This window comes from Phocoena sinus, chromosome 9, assembly GCF_008692025.1.
Source record: "Phocoena sinus isolate mPhoSin1 chromosome 9, mPhoSin1.pri, whole genome shotgun sequence".
In the NCBI taxonomy this organism is placed as follows: domain Eukaryota; kingdom Metazoa; phylum Chordata; class Mammalia; order Artiodactyla; family Phocoenidae; genus Phocoena; species Phocoena sinus.
Genome location: NC_045771.1, coordinates 90,797,563 through 90,812,454, shown reverse-complemented (window position 1 = coordinate 90,812,454; position 14,892 = coordinate 90,797,563). Strand labels below are relative to the sequence as shown.

At 36.8% G+C, this 14,892-nt stretch overlaps 1 protein-coding gene and 1 pseudogene across 2 annotated transcripts in view; both read left to right on the top strand.

Annotated features, from left to right (window-relative positions):
- The window catches only part of COG5 (component of oligomeric golgi complex 5), a 293,055-nt gene that overhangs the window by 56,032 nt on the left and 222,131 nt on the right, over positions 1-14,892 (top strand). The window lies entirely within an intron of this gene.
- LOC116759219 lies at positions 6,091-7,229 on the top strand (annotated as a pseudogene).

Here is a 14,892-nt window from a genome sequence, read left to right as displayed (position 1 = left end):
CCAACTTACATTCCCACCAACAGTGTATGAGGGTTCCCTTTTCTCCACACCCTCTCCTGCATTTGTTATTGGTAGGCTTTTTAATGATGGCCATTCTGACTGGTGTGAGGTGATACCTCATTGTAGTTTTGATTTGCATTTCTCTAATAATTAGCAGTGTTGAGCATCTTTTCATGTGCCTGTTGGCCATCTGTATGTCTTCTTTGGAAAATTGTCTATTTAGGTCTTCTGCCCATTGTTTGAGTGGGTTGTTTGTTTTTTTTGGTTTTGAGTTGTATGATCTGTTCATATATTTTGGAAATTAAGCCCTTGTCGGTCACATTGTTTGCAAATATTTTCTCCCAATCCATAGGTTGTCTTTTTGTTTTGTTTATGGTTTCCTTTGCTATGCAGAAGCTTCTAAGTTTGATTATGTCCCACTTGTTTATTTTTGTTTTTATTTCTGTTGCGTTGGGAGACTGACCTAAGAAAACATTGACACGAATTATGTTAGAGAATGTTTTGCCTGTGTTCTCTTCTAGGAGTTTTATGGTGTAGTGTCTTATATTTAAGTCTTTAAGCCACTTTGGACTTATTTCTGTATATGGTATAAGGGTGTGTTCTAACTTCATTGATTTACATGTGGCTGTCCAGCTTTTCCCAACCACTTGCTGAAGAGACTGTCTTTTTTCCATTGTGTATTCTTGCCACCTTTGTTGAAGGTAGGTGTATGGGTTTATTTCTGGGCTCTCTATTCTGTACTGTTGATCCAACATATGGAGTAATTTTGGGTTGAAAACTGGACATTGTGGATAATATATTTGTCATTTGAGAGTCTACTGTGTTCTCTGAGGATTGTTTTATGTTGTTATTGTTCCAGCTGGCAGTTAAGTTGTCTGATCTCAAGCTACACATTCTTTCCCCTGTACTGTGTGGTCTTCATCTCTGCTCAGTTCTTCTGGTTTATAGCTATTGCTTTAGTAACCTGGTACCTGATAGATAGATCAGCCCTGTACCTCTGTAGTTTAGATGTCACCAAGAATTTTGTCAGAGTTGATACTAAGATCATGGGCCTCAGGTTTTGTGTATCTTTTTTTCCTTTAGAGTTTCCTTCCTAAATTTCCAGTTGCTCTTTCAGCTCTGAGCTCTGTCCTGTGACACCTCAAGTTATAGTAAGGCCCCAGCTTTCTGCTGCTTGAGCGGTGTACTGTTTGGGGAAAACCATCAGTCTAAAAACAGCAGTAAACTCACATGGCTTGCCAGTCTTTTACCGGTGGACACCCCTCTGACTTTTGCTTGCTTTTCCCCATCCTCCTGGATCCTCCCTTCTCCCCCTCCTCCTGGGTCCTCCCTTCTCCCCCATGTGTATATTTTAATGGTACGCCAGGGATTTGGGTCTTGCTCCTGCTGTGGCTCTATTCTTTTTAGGATTTTTCTTTCTAAATTTATAGTTACTCTGTCTTAATTCGTGTTCTCTACCATCTCTGGACTGTAAATCTGTATTTTTCTGCTGCAAGAACTGTGGGCATTGGAATGGGAGTTGATGGCAGTAATGGTGGTCAGTGCCCTTAGGCAAAAACGCCAAACTTGGATTCCTTACCCATTGAAATTTATATATTTCAAATGTAACCCTTCCTTCCGTATGTTCCTGCCTTTGATCACTTTGCAGGGCCTTCAAATAAGTGTGTTCTTAAAAATGGCTTATCTAGGTTTAGAAATTATCTGCAAGAAACTATGCTTGACCAATTTACTCTGCCATTAGTGGAAACTAGACTAAAATAATTTGTATTTGCCTTTTGCGCATGTGCACTCAAAGTCCATAAAATCAAATGAGCATTGTAAATTTGAATCACTTTGATAAAAATTTCTGTAGGTTGAGATTCCAAACTAATTTAATTTTTAAATATGCTTAGAGGTAATGTTCAGTGCAGACTTGAATTTTATGTATATAAAATCTCTGTATTCCCAAAGAATGAATGGATACAAGAACATTTCATAGAGTCTAAGTAACCTTACAGACTTAGAACAATAAATTTGCCAAGGCACTTTATCATTACTTTGCCTTTTGGAGTCTACTGGTATTAAAAGTTATTACTTTGTTTTGGAAGGATGACATTTTGTGGAAATTTTTACTTAAAGACTAAAATCAGTTTTATGGGATCTTTTTTCTCTCTGTTCATCTGTTCTCTAAGGCAAGTCTTTCGTTTACTTAGAAGAGCAACAGAAAAATTATACCCATAGAAGTTATTCTTTCTCTTTGCCAAAACTAGTTTAAAGCAGCAACACCCTTTCTTTAGTCTTCAGATATATTTAATATGGGGATTCTAAGCTTCTGGCTGGTTGTCTTGCACTCATGGGTCTTATTACCATTTTAACAAATTCATTTTTGTTTCTGTGATATAAAAAGTGTCATGGTTTTCAGAAGACCTCATCTAAGCCTGTGTGTCTTCCAGTGTGTCTTTAGCTTTGTGAGAAGCTTTCTTCCAGATAAAGATTTGTGGAACATAAAGAAAGTGAACAGAGAGAGAGCCTAATGGTAGAAACCAGTGCTATTTTACAGTGAGAAATATAGTTAGCTTTGAGTAAGTTGTTAATATATTTAGGTGTTTTTCCATTTAAAAACAAGTAAGGATTTAATGATAATGTCTAACTAAATTGATGGATTCTCTGATAGTAGTATTTGATGAAGATTGCTTAGCATTTTGAACTCTGTTTTATCCTAAGAACTTTTCTTCTTTAGCCAAAAGGTGGTGACATGCTCTTTTGTTCCTCGCTTCAAGTCAGTGCAGCTCAGCATGTGGTGTTGTATGGTAAGCACAGTAGTGCGCCCCCTCAAGGATATTCTCATCTTAGTCACTGGAACCTTTGAATATATTACCTTATGTGGCAGAAGGGACTTCACAGATGTGATTAAGGTTATGGACCTTGAGATCGGAGATTAGTCTGGATTATCCAGATGGGACCATTCTAAATACTTGAGTTTATAAAAGTGAAAGAGGAAGGCAGAAGAGTGAGCCAGAGAGCTGCAATGGTAGAAGAAGAGGCAGGAGAGATTTGAAGTGTGAAAGTACTTAACCTTCCATTGATGGCTGTGAAGATAAAGGAAGGGACTCATGGACATGCAGATGTCCTTTAGTAGCTGGGAACTGTCCCCAGCTCACAGGCAGCAAGGAAATGGGGACCTCAGTGCTACAACCTGAAGGAATTAAATTCTGCTAACAAATTGAATGAGCAAGGAGATGGTATCTCCCTTAGAACTTCCAGAAAGGAATGCAGCTATGCCGACACCTTGATTTTAGCCCACTGTGACTCATTTTGGACTCCTAACCTCCAAAACTGGAAGATAATAAATTTGTAGCTTTCAGGCCTCTTAAGTCTGTGGTAGTTTGTTCTGGCAGCAAATAAGAAACAAATGCATCTATACCATATCAGCTACATGGAAGGAGGATTCTTTGTGTTTTGGAGGAAAGAGAATGGCTGATCTGTAAAGTTCTGCCCTAGAAAGACATTAGAGTCAAAACAAAATAAAATACACACGGTGTTTTAATGTGTCCTGCTTCTCCTCAAGAAGAAAGTGCCAGAGTTATAGGTCTTTTTATTGGCAGGAAACATACCTTTTTTATACACAGATACGAAATGTTAACTAATATTTTTAAAGTAAACAGCTGTAATGGGATAGGGCTTATAAAGTATCCTGCATACTCTTCTGATATCATGGCTAATTATACATTTTTTTCCCCTGTTGCTCTTAAGAAACAAATAATGGCTTCAGGCCAATTTAAGGTTTTACAGGTAAATAATTTGGGAGTACAAGAAAACTACTTTTTATTCTAATCAGGTTTACATATTCAATTCTCTGCTGATACATATGTTTTAAAACCCTACTGTGTGCTTGTCTCTAAGACTGTTTCTGTTTTATAGTTATGTTCATTCTTGGTCTTCGGGATACTTGTAGGATGTTATTCCAGATCTGGTTATAGGCATGTGATGGAGCCTGGTTATGAGCCATAGTTACTTAACTTCTAACAGAAATAAGAATAATATTTAGTCAGGATCTCAATACAGGAAGAAAAATGTGAACAGGACATTTTTCATAGAATTTCCTAGTAAGGTTAGTAGTTCAAAATCTTGTTCGTTTTTATTTTTTATTTATTTATTTTGTTGTTGTTGTTTTTGCGGTACGCGGGCCTCTCACTGTTGTGGCCTCTCCCGTTGCGGAGCACAGGCTCCGGACGCGCAGGCTTAGCGGCCATGGCTCACGGGCCCAGCCGCTCCGCGGCATGTGGGATCTTCCCGGACCGGCGCACGAACCTTGTCCCCCGCATCAGCAGGCGGACTCTCAACCACTGCGCCACCAGGGAAGCCCTCTTGTTCGTTTTTAAACTGTGTTCTGAGAAATTCGGCTTGGTCTTCTCCTTAAATACTGAACAGTGGTAATTGCTGGACAGAGGGTGGAGGAGAGAGAGGAGGTATTGTTTGTTTTTTTTTAAATAAGGTTTGGGGATACTTAAGAACAGACATCTAATTGATGTGGAGACTTTCTACCTAAAACAAAGTAATGAAATTGATATTCTAGAGTAGGTTAAAATGTAGCAATGAAAATAAAAACTGAAAAGGAGTAGCTGGGAAGACTTGTACTGAGGATAAATGATTTATGAACAAATTTTGTTGAATGGGCACTTGCAGGCTAGTTATTTTAATGTAATAACTAGAACAGCACAGTATACACAAGCTTTTCTTTCATCAAAGTAATATCCACTTTATTAACATTTTAGAGACTTCAGAATGTCATAAAATTATACCATAAAGTAATGTAATTGTCCCTGCTATGTAGTTTGTGATTAAGAGACAGGAGAACATAGGCTTTGAAGCCATCTAGAGCTTGATTTAAATCCCATTTGCATCGCTCCTGCTAACTGTGTGAATATCGACAAGGTAAATTCTCTCAGATTTCAAAGGACTGTTGGGTAGATTTAATGAGACAAAATTATAGATTGCTTTCAACCTTGTCTAGCATATAGTAGGTCCCTCCAATATTGCTTTCCTCTTATCCTTCTTTCTTTAGAAATAGAACTAAAGGATGAATTTATATATTTTGAAGGTGACAGTGGTTATACATCATCATCTGTGGTCGTGTGTTCTACTCTTATATGTACAAAAATGACATCTTTTTTGTTTTTTCTTAAAAAATCGCATAATATACATTTCTTGTGTATTTTTTCTGGTAACACAATACTGAAGTATTACTATGAAGATATTCAAGTTCAAGTTGGGCACTGATGTAGAATAAACACAGTAAAGTGAAAATCAGATCTCAAATACTGAGACGAGAAAAAGTACTTTTTTGAGGAACTACAGTAATCAATACATAGTGATTTTTTTTGTAACTACATGACATAATTGAATTGAAAATACATTAAAAAAATAAAATTTCAGAAAAATGATAAAAGCTGTCATTGTTTGCTTTGTGGCAAGTACTGTGCTAAACACTGTATATATTTTATCTCATTGAGGTTTCACAACAGCCTCTGAGGTAGGTGTTATCATTTTGCAGTTGGGGAAACAGAGTCTGGATGAGACAAATAACATTCCTAGGATCACACAGCTAGTAAGAAGAGGACTTCTCCTTGTACTTATTATTTATTTCTTCCACTTGTACTCTGGTGGAGGTGCTAATGAGAACCAAAAAGTGCTCTAAGACAAAAGAATTGTGTGAAGTTGGGACTTTTGTAAATTTTGGGTAGAAGCTGTAACAATATTATTTGTTAGTGGAAGTTGAAGGACTTGTACAGCTTAAAAGCAATTAAAAAAATTTTAATGTAATGGTTAAAGTGGTGGGGGGCGGTGGTGGGATGAATTGGGAGATTGGGATTGTCATATATACACTAATACGTATAAAACAGGTAACTAATAAGAACCTGCTGTATAAAAAATAAATACAATAAAATTCAAAAAAAAAATAGGGTTTCAAGAAATCAGATGGAGCGCCCAGCTTTCAACGCCCAGAGCTAGTGATGCAAGGCCATGTCAGCTCCTACCAAGGATTCCTGCTCACACTGGGATAGGTAAGGTAAGGAGCTGTGGACCTGAGAGGAACATCTGTCAGCTTTCTAAAGTCTTCTCAACAAGATCATCATCCCCAAAGCAGGTATCCTCAAGGAAAGACTGTCTGTTGAATCTGGCCAGGAAAGAATGCTGGTTGTGGTCCATGAACTCACAGAAATTATAAACCATCTTTGAGGAAGGAATCAGTCCATCTGAAGAGTGTGTTAAAGGGATAAATAAGACAAATGAAGACATGGAGCTGCAGCAAGGGGACAAAATGGATGAAGAGGAAAAAGAGAAGAAAACCACATCTCAACCCCAAAGCATAATGAAGGACCGGCTAGTAGAACTTGTGGAGTAACCAAGCGATATGAACAGAAGTTCCCAGACAAGGACGATGAATTTGACTCACCCCCTGAGGATATCACGTTCAAGACGGACCACATCCTGGAATCCTGGTACCGGGACATCCAGGACCTTCAGGATGAAAACCAGCAGCTGACTGCTGACGTGAAGCGGCTGGGAAAGCAGAACACCCGCTTCCTCACGTCCATGCGGTGCCTCAGTATCATCAAGCGCCGCATCAGCTCTGTTGCCAAGGACATCAAGGCGCAGGGCGAGAGCATCCACCGGAGGCTGAGCACCATGACGGCACTGAGCGAGGACGCTGAGTCGCAGCACGGCGTGCACTCGGCCGTGGCGCACATCACGCGCGCACGGTACAGCGCTCTCACCCACCCATTCCAGGCCGCCATGCACGAGTACAACCAGGCCGAGATGAAGCAGCGCGAAAACTGCAAGATCCGCATCCAGCGCCACCTGGAGATCAGGGGCAAGGACGTGTCAGGCGACCAGATCGAGGACATGTTCGAACAAGACAAGTGGGACGTGTTCTCAGAGAACCTGCTGGCGGACGTGAAGGGTGTGCGGGCGGCCCTCAACGAGATCGAGAGCTGCCACCGTGAGATGCTGCGGCTTGGAGAGCCGCATCCGCGACCTGCACCCGCGACCTGCACGACCTCTTCCTGCAGATGGCCATGCTGGTGGAGCAGCAGGCTGATACCCCGGACGTCATCGAGTTCAACGTGCAGAAGACCCTCGACTACACCGGCCAGGACAAGGTGCAGGTGCGCAAGGCCGTGCAGTACAAGAAGAAGAACCCCTACCGGACCGTCTGCTGCTTCTGCTGACCCTGCCTCAACTAGCAGGGGGCCCAGGACGCCACACCCCATCCCCGATTGGAATGGTGGGGGGAAGCACACTGGGAAAAATTTTGAGGCTGTCTGCACTGGGGTGAGTTGCCCTAATTCCTAGGGACCTCAGTCTTTAGAGAAGGAAAAAATTCGAGGTCCCAGAATTCCAGTCCAGCTCTTACTTGGATTGTGAGGTCATTATATGGCACATAGCACCCTTGCCTCTTAAAGGAAGCCAAATAAGGAACAGATGTGGTAGCTTACTCTATAATACATGTCCAAGGCATGTTTGTTTGTACATGGACCTCTTGGAGGAAGTCAGTTCTGCATCGGCTCACAGTATGAGTTCCTTATCAAGACTTCATTTAACCGATCCTGAAAGTACCACGGTTGTGTTCATTTTCGAGTGAACTGACCTTGGGAAAAACTGCACATCTTCCATTTCTGATTCTTCATCTGGTTTACACTATGTGATTCCCACCTGGATGTATATCTTCTTTCTGCTCACCTCCTCTACTTATTAAAATCACATTTAACACTTAAAAAAAAAAAGTAAAAATAAGTGCTTGGGAGAGAAGAGAAAAAGAATTTAATGTAATGGTTCTTCTTCTCCTCCATTGATGCTGCCTGCATTTTTTTCTTTTTTCTTTTTTTTCTTTTTGTGGTACGCGGGCCTCTCGCTGTTGTGGCCTCTCCCGTTGCGGAGCACATGCTCCGGACGCGCAGGCTCAGCGGCCATGGCTCACGGGCCCAGCCGCTTCGCGGCATGTGAGATCTTCCCAGACCGGGGCACAAACCTGTGTCCCCTGCATCGGCAGGCGGACTCTCAACCACTGCGCCACCAGAGAGCCCAACCAGGATTAATTTTAATTTAACTTTTCTCGTTCTTTTCATTGTTTGATCTGACTTTATTATATTTATTTCCTCATTTAATTTAATTGTATCTAAAATTGGATGCTTTTAAAAGTTGTCTTATATTTTTCTTAGAATAAGGAAGGCTATAAATAAATTATGTATAATATTTTCCAATTTTGCTTTCCTACTTTCTTCCTAACACTAAGAATAATTTTTGTTTTAGGGACTTCCTTGGCAGTCCAGTGGTTAAGACTGCACGCTTCCACTACAGGGGGCGTGGGTTCGATCCCCGGTTGGGGAACTAAGTGCCGCATGCCGTGTGGCGTGGTTAAAAAAATAATAATAATTAAAAAAAAATAGTTTTTGTTTTAGTTTTCGACGACATGCTTTTGTGAGGATCTTTTTGAATTTGTAGATGTTTGCTCCAGGGAAAAAGCACGCATACAGATACACATTAAATTTTGCACACAATTTCAGGGGATTTATGAGACTCCAGGAAGCCCTACACCAAAGTCATTGTTTATCTGAAATGTATTTTTTGGCATATGTTTTTCTGTAAGGTGGCTATATTCAATCACCTAAACTGTTTTTTTTTTTTTTTTTTTGCGGTACGCGGGCCTCTCACCGTTGTGGCCTCTCCCGTTGCGGAGCACAGGCTCCGGACGCGCAGGCTCAGCAGCCATGGCTCACGGGCCCAGCCCCTCCGCGGCATGTGGGACCTTCCCGGACTGGGGCAAGAACCCGAGTCCCCTGCATCGGCAGGCGGACTCTCAACCACTGCGCCACCAGGGAAGCCCTAAACTGTTTTCTTTGTATATTTAAATTGTATTCACTAGCAGCCCATTTTCAATAATACTAACTCACTCTATGGTTCTGTTGGTTCTGTGATTCAGTGAAAATGCTAAAAAGCAAAAGAATTACAACAGAAAATAATATCAGTGTTGTTGGAAAGAATTCTTAGTGAAAGGGTTAATAAGAAATGTTCCCAGGGTAGTGCTTCTGTAATACCATTTGAAGTATTTAAGTAACACTGAATACCATTGTTACTTAAACTGTTATAAAACAGAATAGGAAATTAAAGTTGTCATAAATTACCAAAGAATAGCTGAATATTTCCTAAATTGTGTTGATGGCACAAACAAAGGAAATTACAATAATAAAGGAAAAATGTTTGACTCAAACCATCTACCTAACTTGAGTGACATCTGTTCAAAAGATACACAAAATAGAGTTTTTTAGTATTTTCCCTGCGAACTTATTTTAGAAGTAATAAGTTTTGTATTGAAATGAGCAAAAATATGCAAGAGTAGTGCTTACCTTCTGGTCAGAATAAGATAACATTATGACAAACAGTAATTGTGCAGTTTATAATTGACAGAATATTTTGGCTGAATGAAGTGAAAGTAACACTTTATAGTGTCATCTTCTTTATGTTTAGTACTATTTTATCTTCTGAGTATATGATTTTTAAAGGAAACTTTTGCCTCGGTAACTTCTGTTTAGAAAATAGAATTTTATTTCTTAAAGAAACAGATGTCCTGCTGAACTATAGTACATATGGTTCAATTAAAATTTTATTAGTTAAAATGAAGTAAGCTTAAAAAATTTTTTCCTTAAGAAGGCACTGTGGCCTGAATTAAGTTCAGAGCTGCTTCTATATCTTTTCATTTATTAGTTACTTGAATGTCTGTCACTTTGATACACAGTCTGTCTTCCGGTATATAAAGTAATGGTTCTTAAGCTTTAGCACACAAATCACCTGAGGGTACTTATTAAAACTTATTATTCAGGGCTGCAGCCATAGCCGTTCTGACTCCTAACGTAAAGGTGGGGCCCAGAAACTGCAGTTTCCAAACAGACACCATAGAGGTTCTGATGTAGGTGGGCTATAGTTTGAGGAACTCTCTCCTAAACAAGGTTCCATAGGGTCAGAAGTTTAAAAATTGTTCCTTTCAATTTCACAAATATTTACTCATCCATTAGTATTTATCAGTCACTTTTTTGGGGAAGCATTATGAAAGGTGATATTAGTATTACAGACCATTATTTTATTGTGTGGATTAAAGACAGTTTTATAAATTTAGGTAGCTACAGTTTGCTAGCATTTTGTTGCTTGTAAGAAGTGATACTTGGAAAAAATTCAATAGCAAAAGAAAGACTGCAGCTTTTTAAGAATTGGGAAGAAAATTGTTTAAGTGTAGATTATGTAGTTTGATTTTTTACATTTCAGCCTGTTCTGAGTGAGGCATTAACAATATTAGAGTGAAATACATATGTTTGGTTCTTCTCTACCCAATCAGTATTTCACATACCATATGACATATGGGATTGTGTATAATATTAAAGGCTGCTGTGTATATATATCAGTCCCATATGTATTTCTCATTCCTACAGTCTGTGTCTCATATGGCCAGAACTCTCATTGTTAGCATTAAAATTTTTTATGTTAAATTAAAATTTTTTCATTTTGCATCCCTTATTAGTGTTATATGTCCAAAACTGTCTGAGTGGAAAGTGATTCCTCATAATGTTATTATCTTCTCTTGCTGCTTTTTCTTTTCTCCCTGAAAAATTGGTGGATGTGTTTTGATAGTCTGTCTTGCTTAATGTCTCTCAGAAATATGACATAATTGCTTTCATGGAAGCAGGGTGAGGGAAATGACCTCAATCCCAGACAGACTGAGCTCTCCTTTTTTATCTTGCTTGATGCTTCTGGTTTGATAATGGTATGGAGTTGATATTGGTGGCCCTGATAGGAATGACAGTGCTTTTTACCACTTGCTGGTGGAAGTACAAAGCTGTCATGCTTGAAAACCATGGATACAGCTTATAGAGGTCTGTAAAAAAAAAAAAAAAAAAAAAGTGTGAATAGAAGGGTAGAGATACTTAGGGTTTTTTCCACACCTTATTTTATCATGAGCTGGGGAGAAATATTACTGTGTTAAATTTGCTCATCTCTTTTTCTCTCATAAAAATGAGTGTTCTTTCAAAGGTGATAGCTTTCGTATTAACGATGAACCCAATTTTCCTTTTGTTTCTACATCTCAGTACTACTGTGTTCCAGATGTTTGTGAATTGTTATAATATTCTTTCATTCTACTTCTTATGATGTAATATATGTTATCATATTACTAATCTGTCCAGTCGTCTGGGTTTTATTTTAATCCTTTCATTGTTTGGAATGCTTTTTAGCAAAAGTCTTCAAATTAGCTTTCTTTTGTGAACTCTCTAACCCACAGTTCTGTGTTCTCTGTATTTCTCTTAGGAGTTGAGCATCTCTCAGTATTTTAGATCTTTTTCCTGTCTTATCTGGGTTTAATTATCTCCTTATATTTCTTGTTTATATTGTGATCTGAGCTTCTCTCTTCCCTAAGATTTATTATTAGTCATCTCACATTTAGCTTTCCTTGACTTCACGCCAGTGCCATAGGGGTCTCACACAGGTGTCTATCTCTGAGATGTAAAGAAAATAGGTGTCAAAAGTTTTCTCTAGTTTTTATATTTCTTACTGAGTGGAAAGGAAGAAAAGAAATAAATTATTTTATGATTTTTCCCTTGCTTTTAACTTCCATTTAGAAAAAGAACCTGCTTCACAGTTTGCTAAGTTACCTTTCTTACCTTTTTGAAGTGTAGCTTGAAGCTATTTAATTATAATAGAAAAAGGTTTAAGTATTTGAGATTTTATCAATATTATTTTTTAGAAACTTTGCTTATATGATTTTTTAATTTTTAAAAATTATTCTTATGCAACCATTAACAAGGAATGAAGGTGATATGTATATAATGAGTTGGATGGATATTTATAATAAATTATTAGGAAAGAAGCAAAGGATCATATTTATATTTTTTGCTTTGTATACCTTGGAATTTTGCCATTGTTTATAATTGAAAAAAGTACCAAAGAAGAAAATAATGCATTTAATGGAAAAACTGAATAAACCAATATGTGAAATATAAAGTAGATAATTTAAAACATCAAATAGGAATTTTCATTTTGAATATTTGTAATAACGAGAACATTCTTGAATAGTTGTTTATTTTACTTAATTGAATTTTCTGCTTTGCCAGAAATTCTTTTTGTTTTTGCCCTTGTTACCCATGTACTTTATTCAAAGCATAATTTAAAAAGTTCTTAGATCATTGAGGAAATCTAATTTCTTGTGGTCTTTTTATGGCCATCATTTTTAATTCTTCACTCTCTTGTAACAGTTGGCTTTCTAGTCAGTTGGATACCGTATTGATTCTGCATTGATGTTGCCTGTCGCATCTGTATGCTCCTTTGTAGAGCTACTGCCAGCACTTGTTGTCAGGCCTTTCATTACCTATCAAGGTGATGGCAGTAGCTTCCTATCCTCTGTGTTTTCTTTGCTTTCTCAGCTTCCCATTTCTGTGTCTTACTCAATCAGCTCTTTCTACATATTGCTGTTTTTTGTTTGTCTGTTTGTTTTTCCCTGTAGCTCATTTCTTACCGCGTTATTCCCCTGCTCAGATTTCTCTGCTGGCATTTAAGGCCTCTGTCTTTTGGTTCTAATTTAACTTACCATATCAACTTCTCACTACTGTATTATTTTTCTTCTAAAGAGAACAATTTACTGTTTCCAGGATATGCTTTAGTAGCTTTCCTCAACAATGCTTTTGTTTATATTGTTCTTAAATCCAACATACTTCTTTTCTTATTAAGTTTGTTAAGAACTTTATTCTTTTTAATTTACATTTGCCACATTCTGCTTTTTTCATAGGTATTACCATACTTTTTACTACCTCGATTCTAGATTTTAAGCTCTGAGGGTAATATATGAGTTTCTGCCATATGAGTTTCAGCTCTGAGGGTTTAAGCTAGATTTTAAGCTCTGAGGGTAATATATGAGTTTCAGCCACAATGCCTTCTACCTTGTAAGGATTCAAATGTTAATTGAATTACAAAGCTCACTTAAATGTACAATCATAAAATATAATAAAACCAAAAGTTTTATTGACTTTGGAAGGTAGTCTTGAAATTACTGTGTTGAATAAAGCCCTACGAATAAGCACTTCCTTTCTTATACTTTTAGGTTTTTACGTTTAAGTCTAATCTCAGTGAAATGAGGAGTTTGATTTTTTAATGTCCAGAGAGCTGAGATTTTGCTATAATTTTATTTGGGGGATTAGAAATAGACCATATACCTAAAAATTGACTTATTATGGGGGAGAAGTATAGAATTATTCATTGCTGTGAATGGCATTTTTTAATAAAGCATCATTGTAAATAATTCATTTTTATTATGTCTGAACATCAGTTGGGTACTAGTTGGTAGAATAACAATGACCTTAAATTAGGAAACAAAAGAGAAAACAACAGTTCCATATCTTGTTGAGCTCATCTTTGGTTAGTTTTTAAAAGAATAGTTTTTAGTAGTTTTCAAGAACTAACCCCGTTAGCTATATAGAAATTGATATTATTTGTGGCATATGGATAGAAAAATATGATTTTAAGAAGATCCCATATTGAATGTATTGTTACCTCTATGCATTTAAAAATTTCATTCTAACATGAAAAATTAGCATTAATGCTTTTTTGGGTAAAATTATTTGAAATAAAGTAAAAAATTTACACATTGTGTTAAGGGCCATCATAAGAAAAATAAAAATATTTTACCTTTTCATTGAACAACATTTAAATAAAAAATTATCTAAGCTTCTCATTCTCTCCTTTAAGCTGAGATCAGTAATTGCAAACATATTTGTGACTTGTTTTTAAAAGCTGAACTTTTAACATTAATGTTATTTTGGTTTACATATTAACACTGAAAAGCTACTAGAGGTTATCTGGTAAATATGAATATTCTTTGTTGTAAACCAGTGGGTGCACTTTTGTATGTCTGAAAGATTATTACAGGTGGGCAGAAATGCTTGTTAATAGTTCCAGTGTCAAGTGTAGAAGTAGTAACAGCTTAGAGGGCAACATTATAATATTTGCTATTTGTTCTTTATTTTGTTAGATTTCGTATTACAGAGAACAAGAGGGCATGAACGCAGTTTAGGCAGATTTATTAGAAGAATGTTTTTAAACTGAGTTCTTTGGCATGTTTATAGACTTGAAGATGAAAAATATTTAGAACACAATGGATTTTTCTTAACATGAAGACTTTTCTAAAAATAGTCTAATTTTTATTAAGATTATAAAGCTAAATATTAAAATATTTATGCTCAGAAATCCAAGTACAAAATTATTTAAAAATTTTTAAATGAATATATTGGGAGATACTCTGTGCTAAATATATTTGTCGAATGAAAATTTTCTTAATGTCTTTATGCAATACTAATTTCTCTTTAAGTTTTCAAAAAATTAGTCTTAGTTGTTTATGCTACATTTTGTCAAATTGAAGCATTTCTTTAATTCCATAAAAGAATACAAAGTAAGGCAGGAGGAAACCACTTCTTTGCCAAGATTTGACATTATGTCAGCATAACATTATTATCAGAAATATATCACTGTTAAATTTGTCATGTAAACCTCAATGAATTCCTGCTATTGCATGGTTCTCATTTCCCCAAGGGATAAGGTATTCAGTAAACTAAATTGGATGAATTTCATTTATTTACATAAAAGTGGTATATTATTGAATTGGTTGTTTTCTTCACAGTCCAACATTTAATTTTTAATTATAGAAGACCACCTAATGAAAACATGTTTCTTTCAATGAGAGATTATTATTGAATGACATAAAAATTTTTTATTTAAAAATGAGTTGCTACTTGACTTAGTGAATACAGTATGAAAAAACAATAAGGAATTGTCCAGTTAACCCATTACAAGGGAGCAAGTATTTGCCTACTTTAA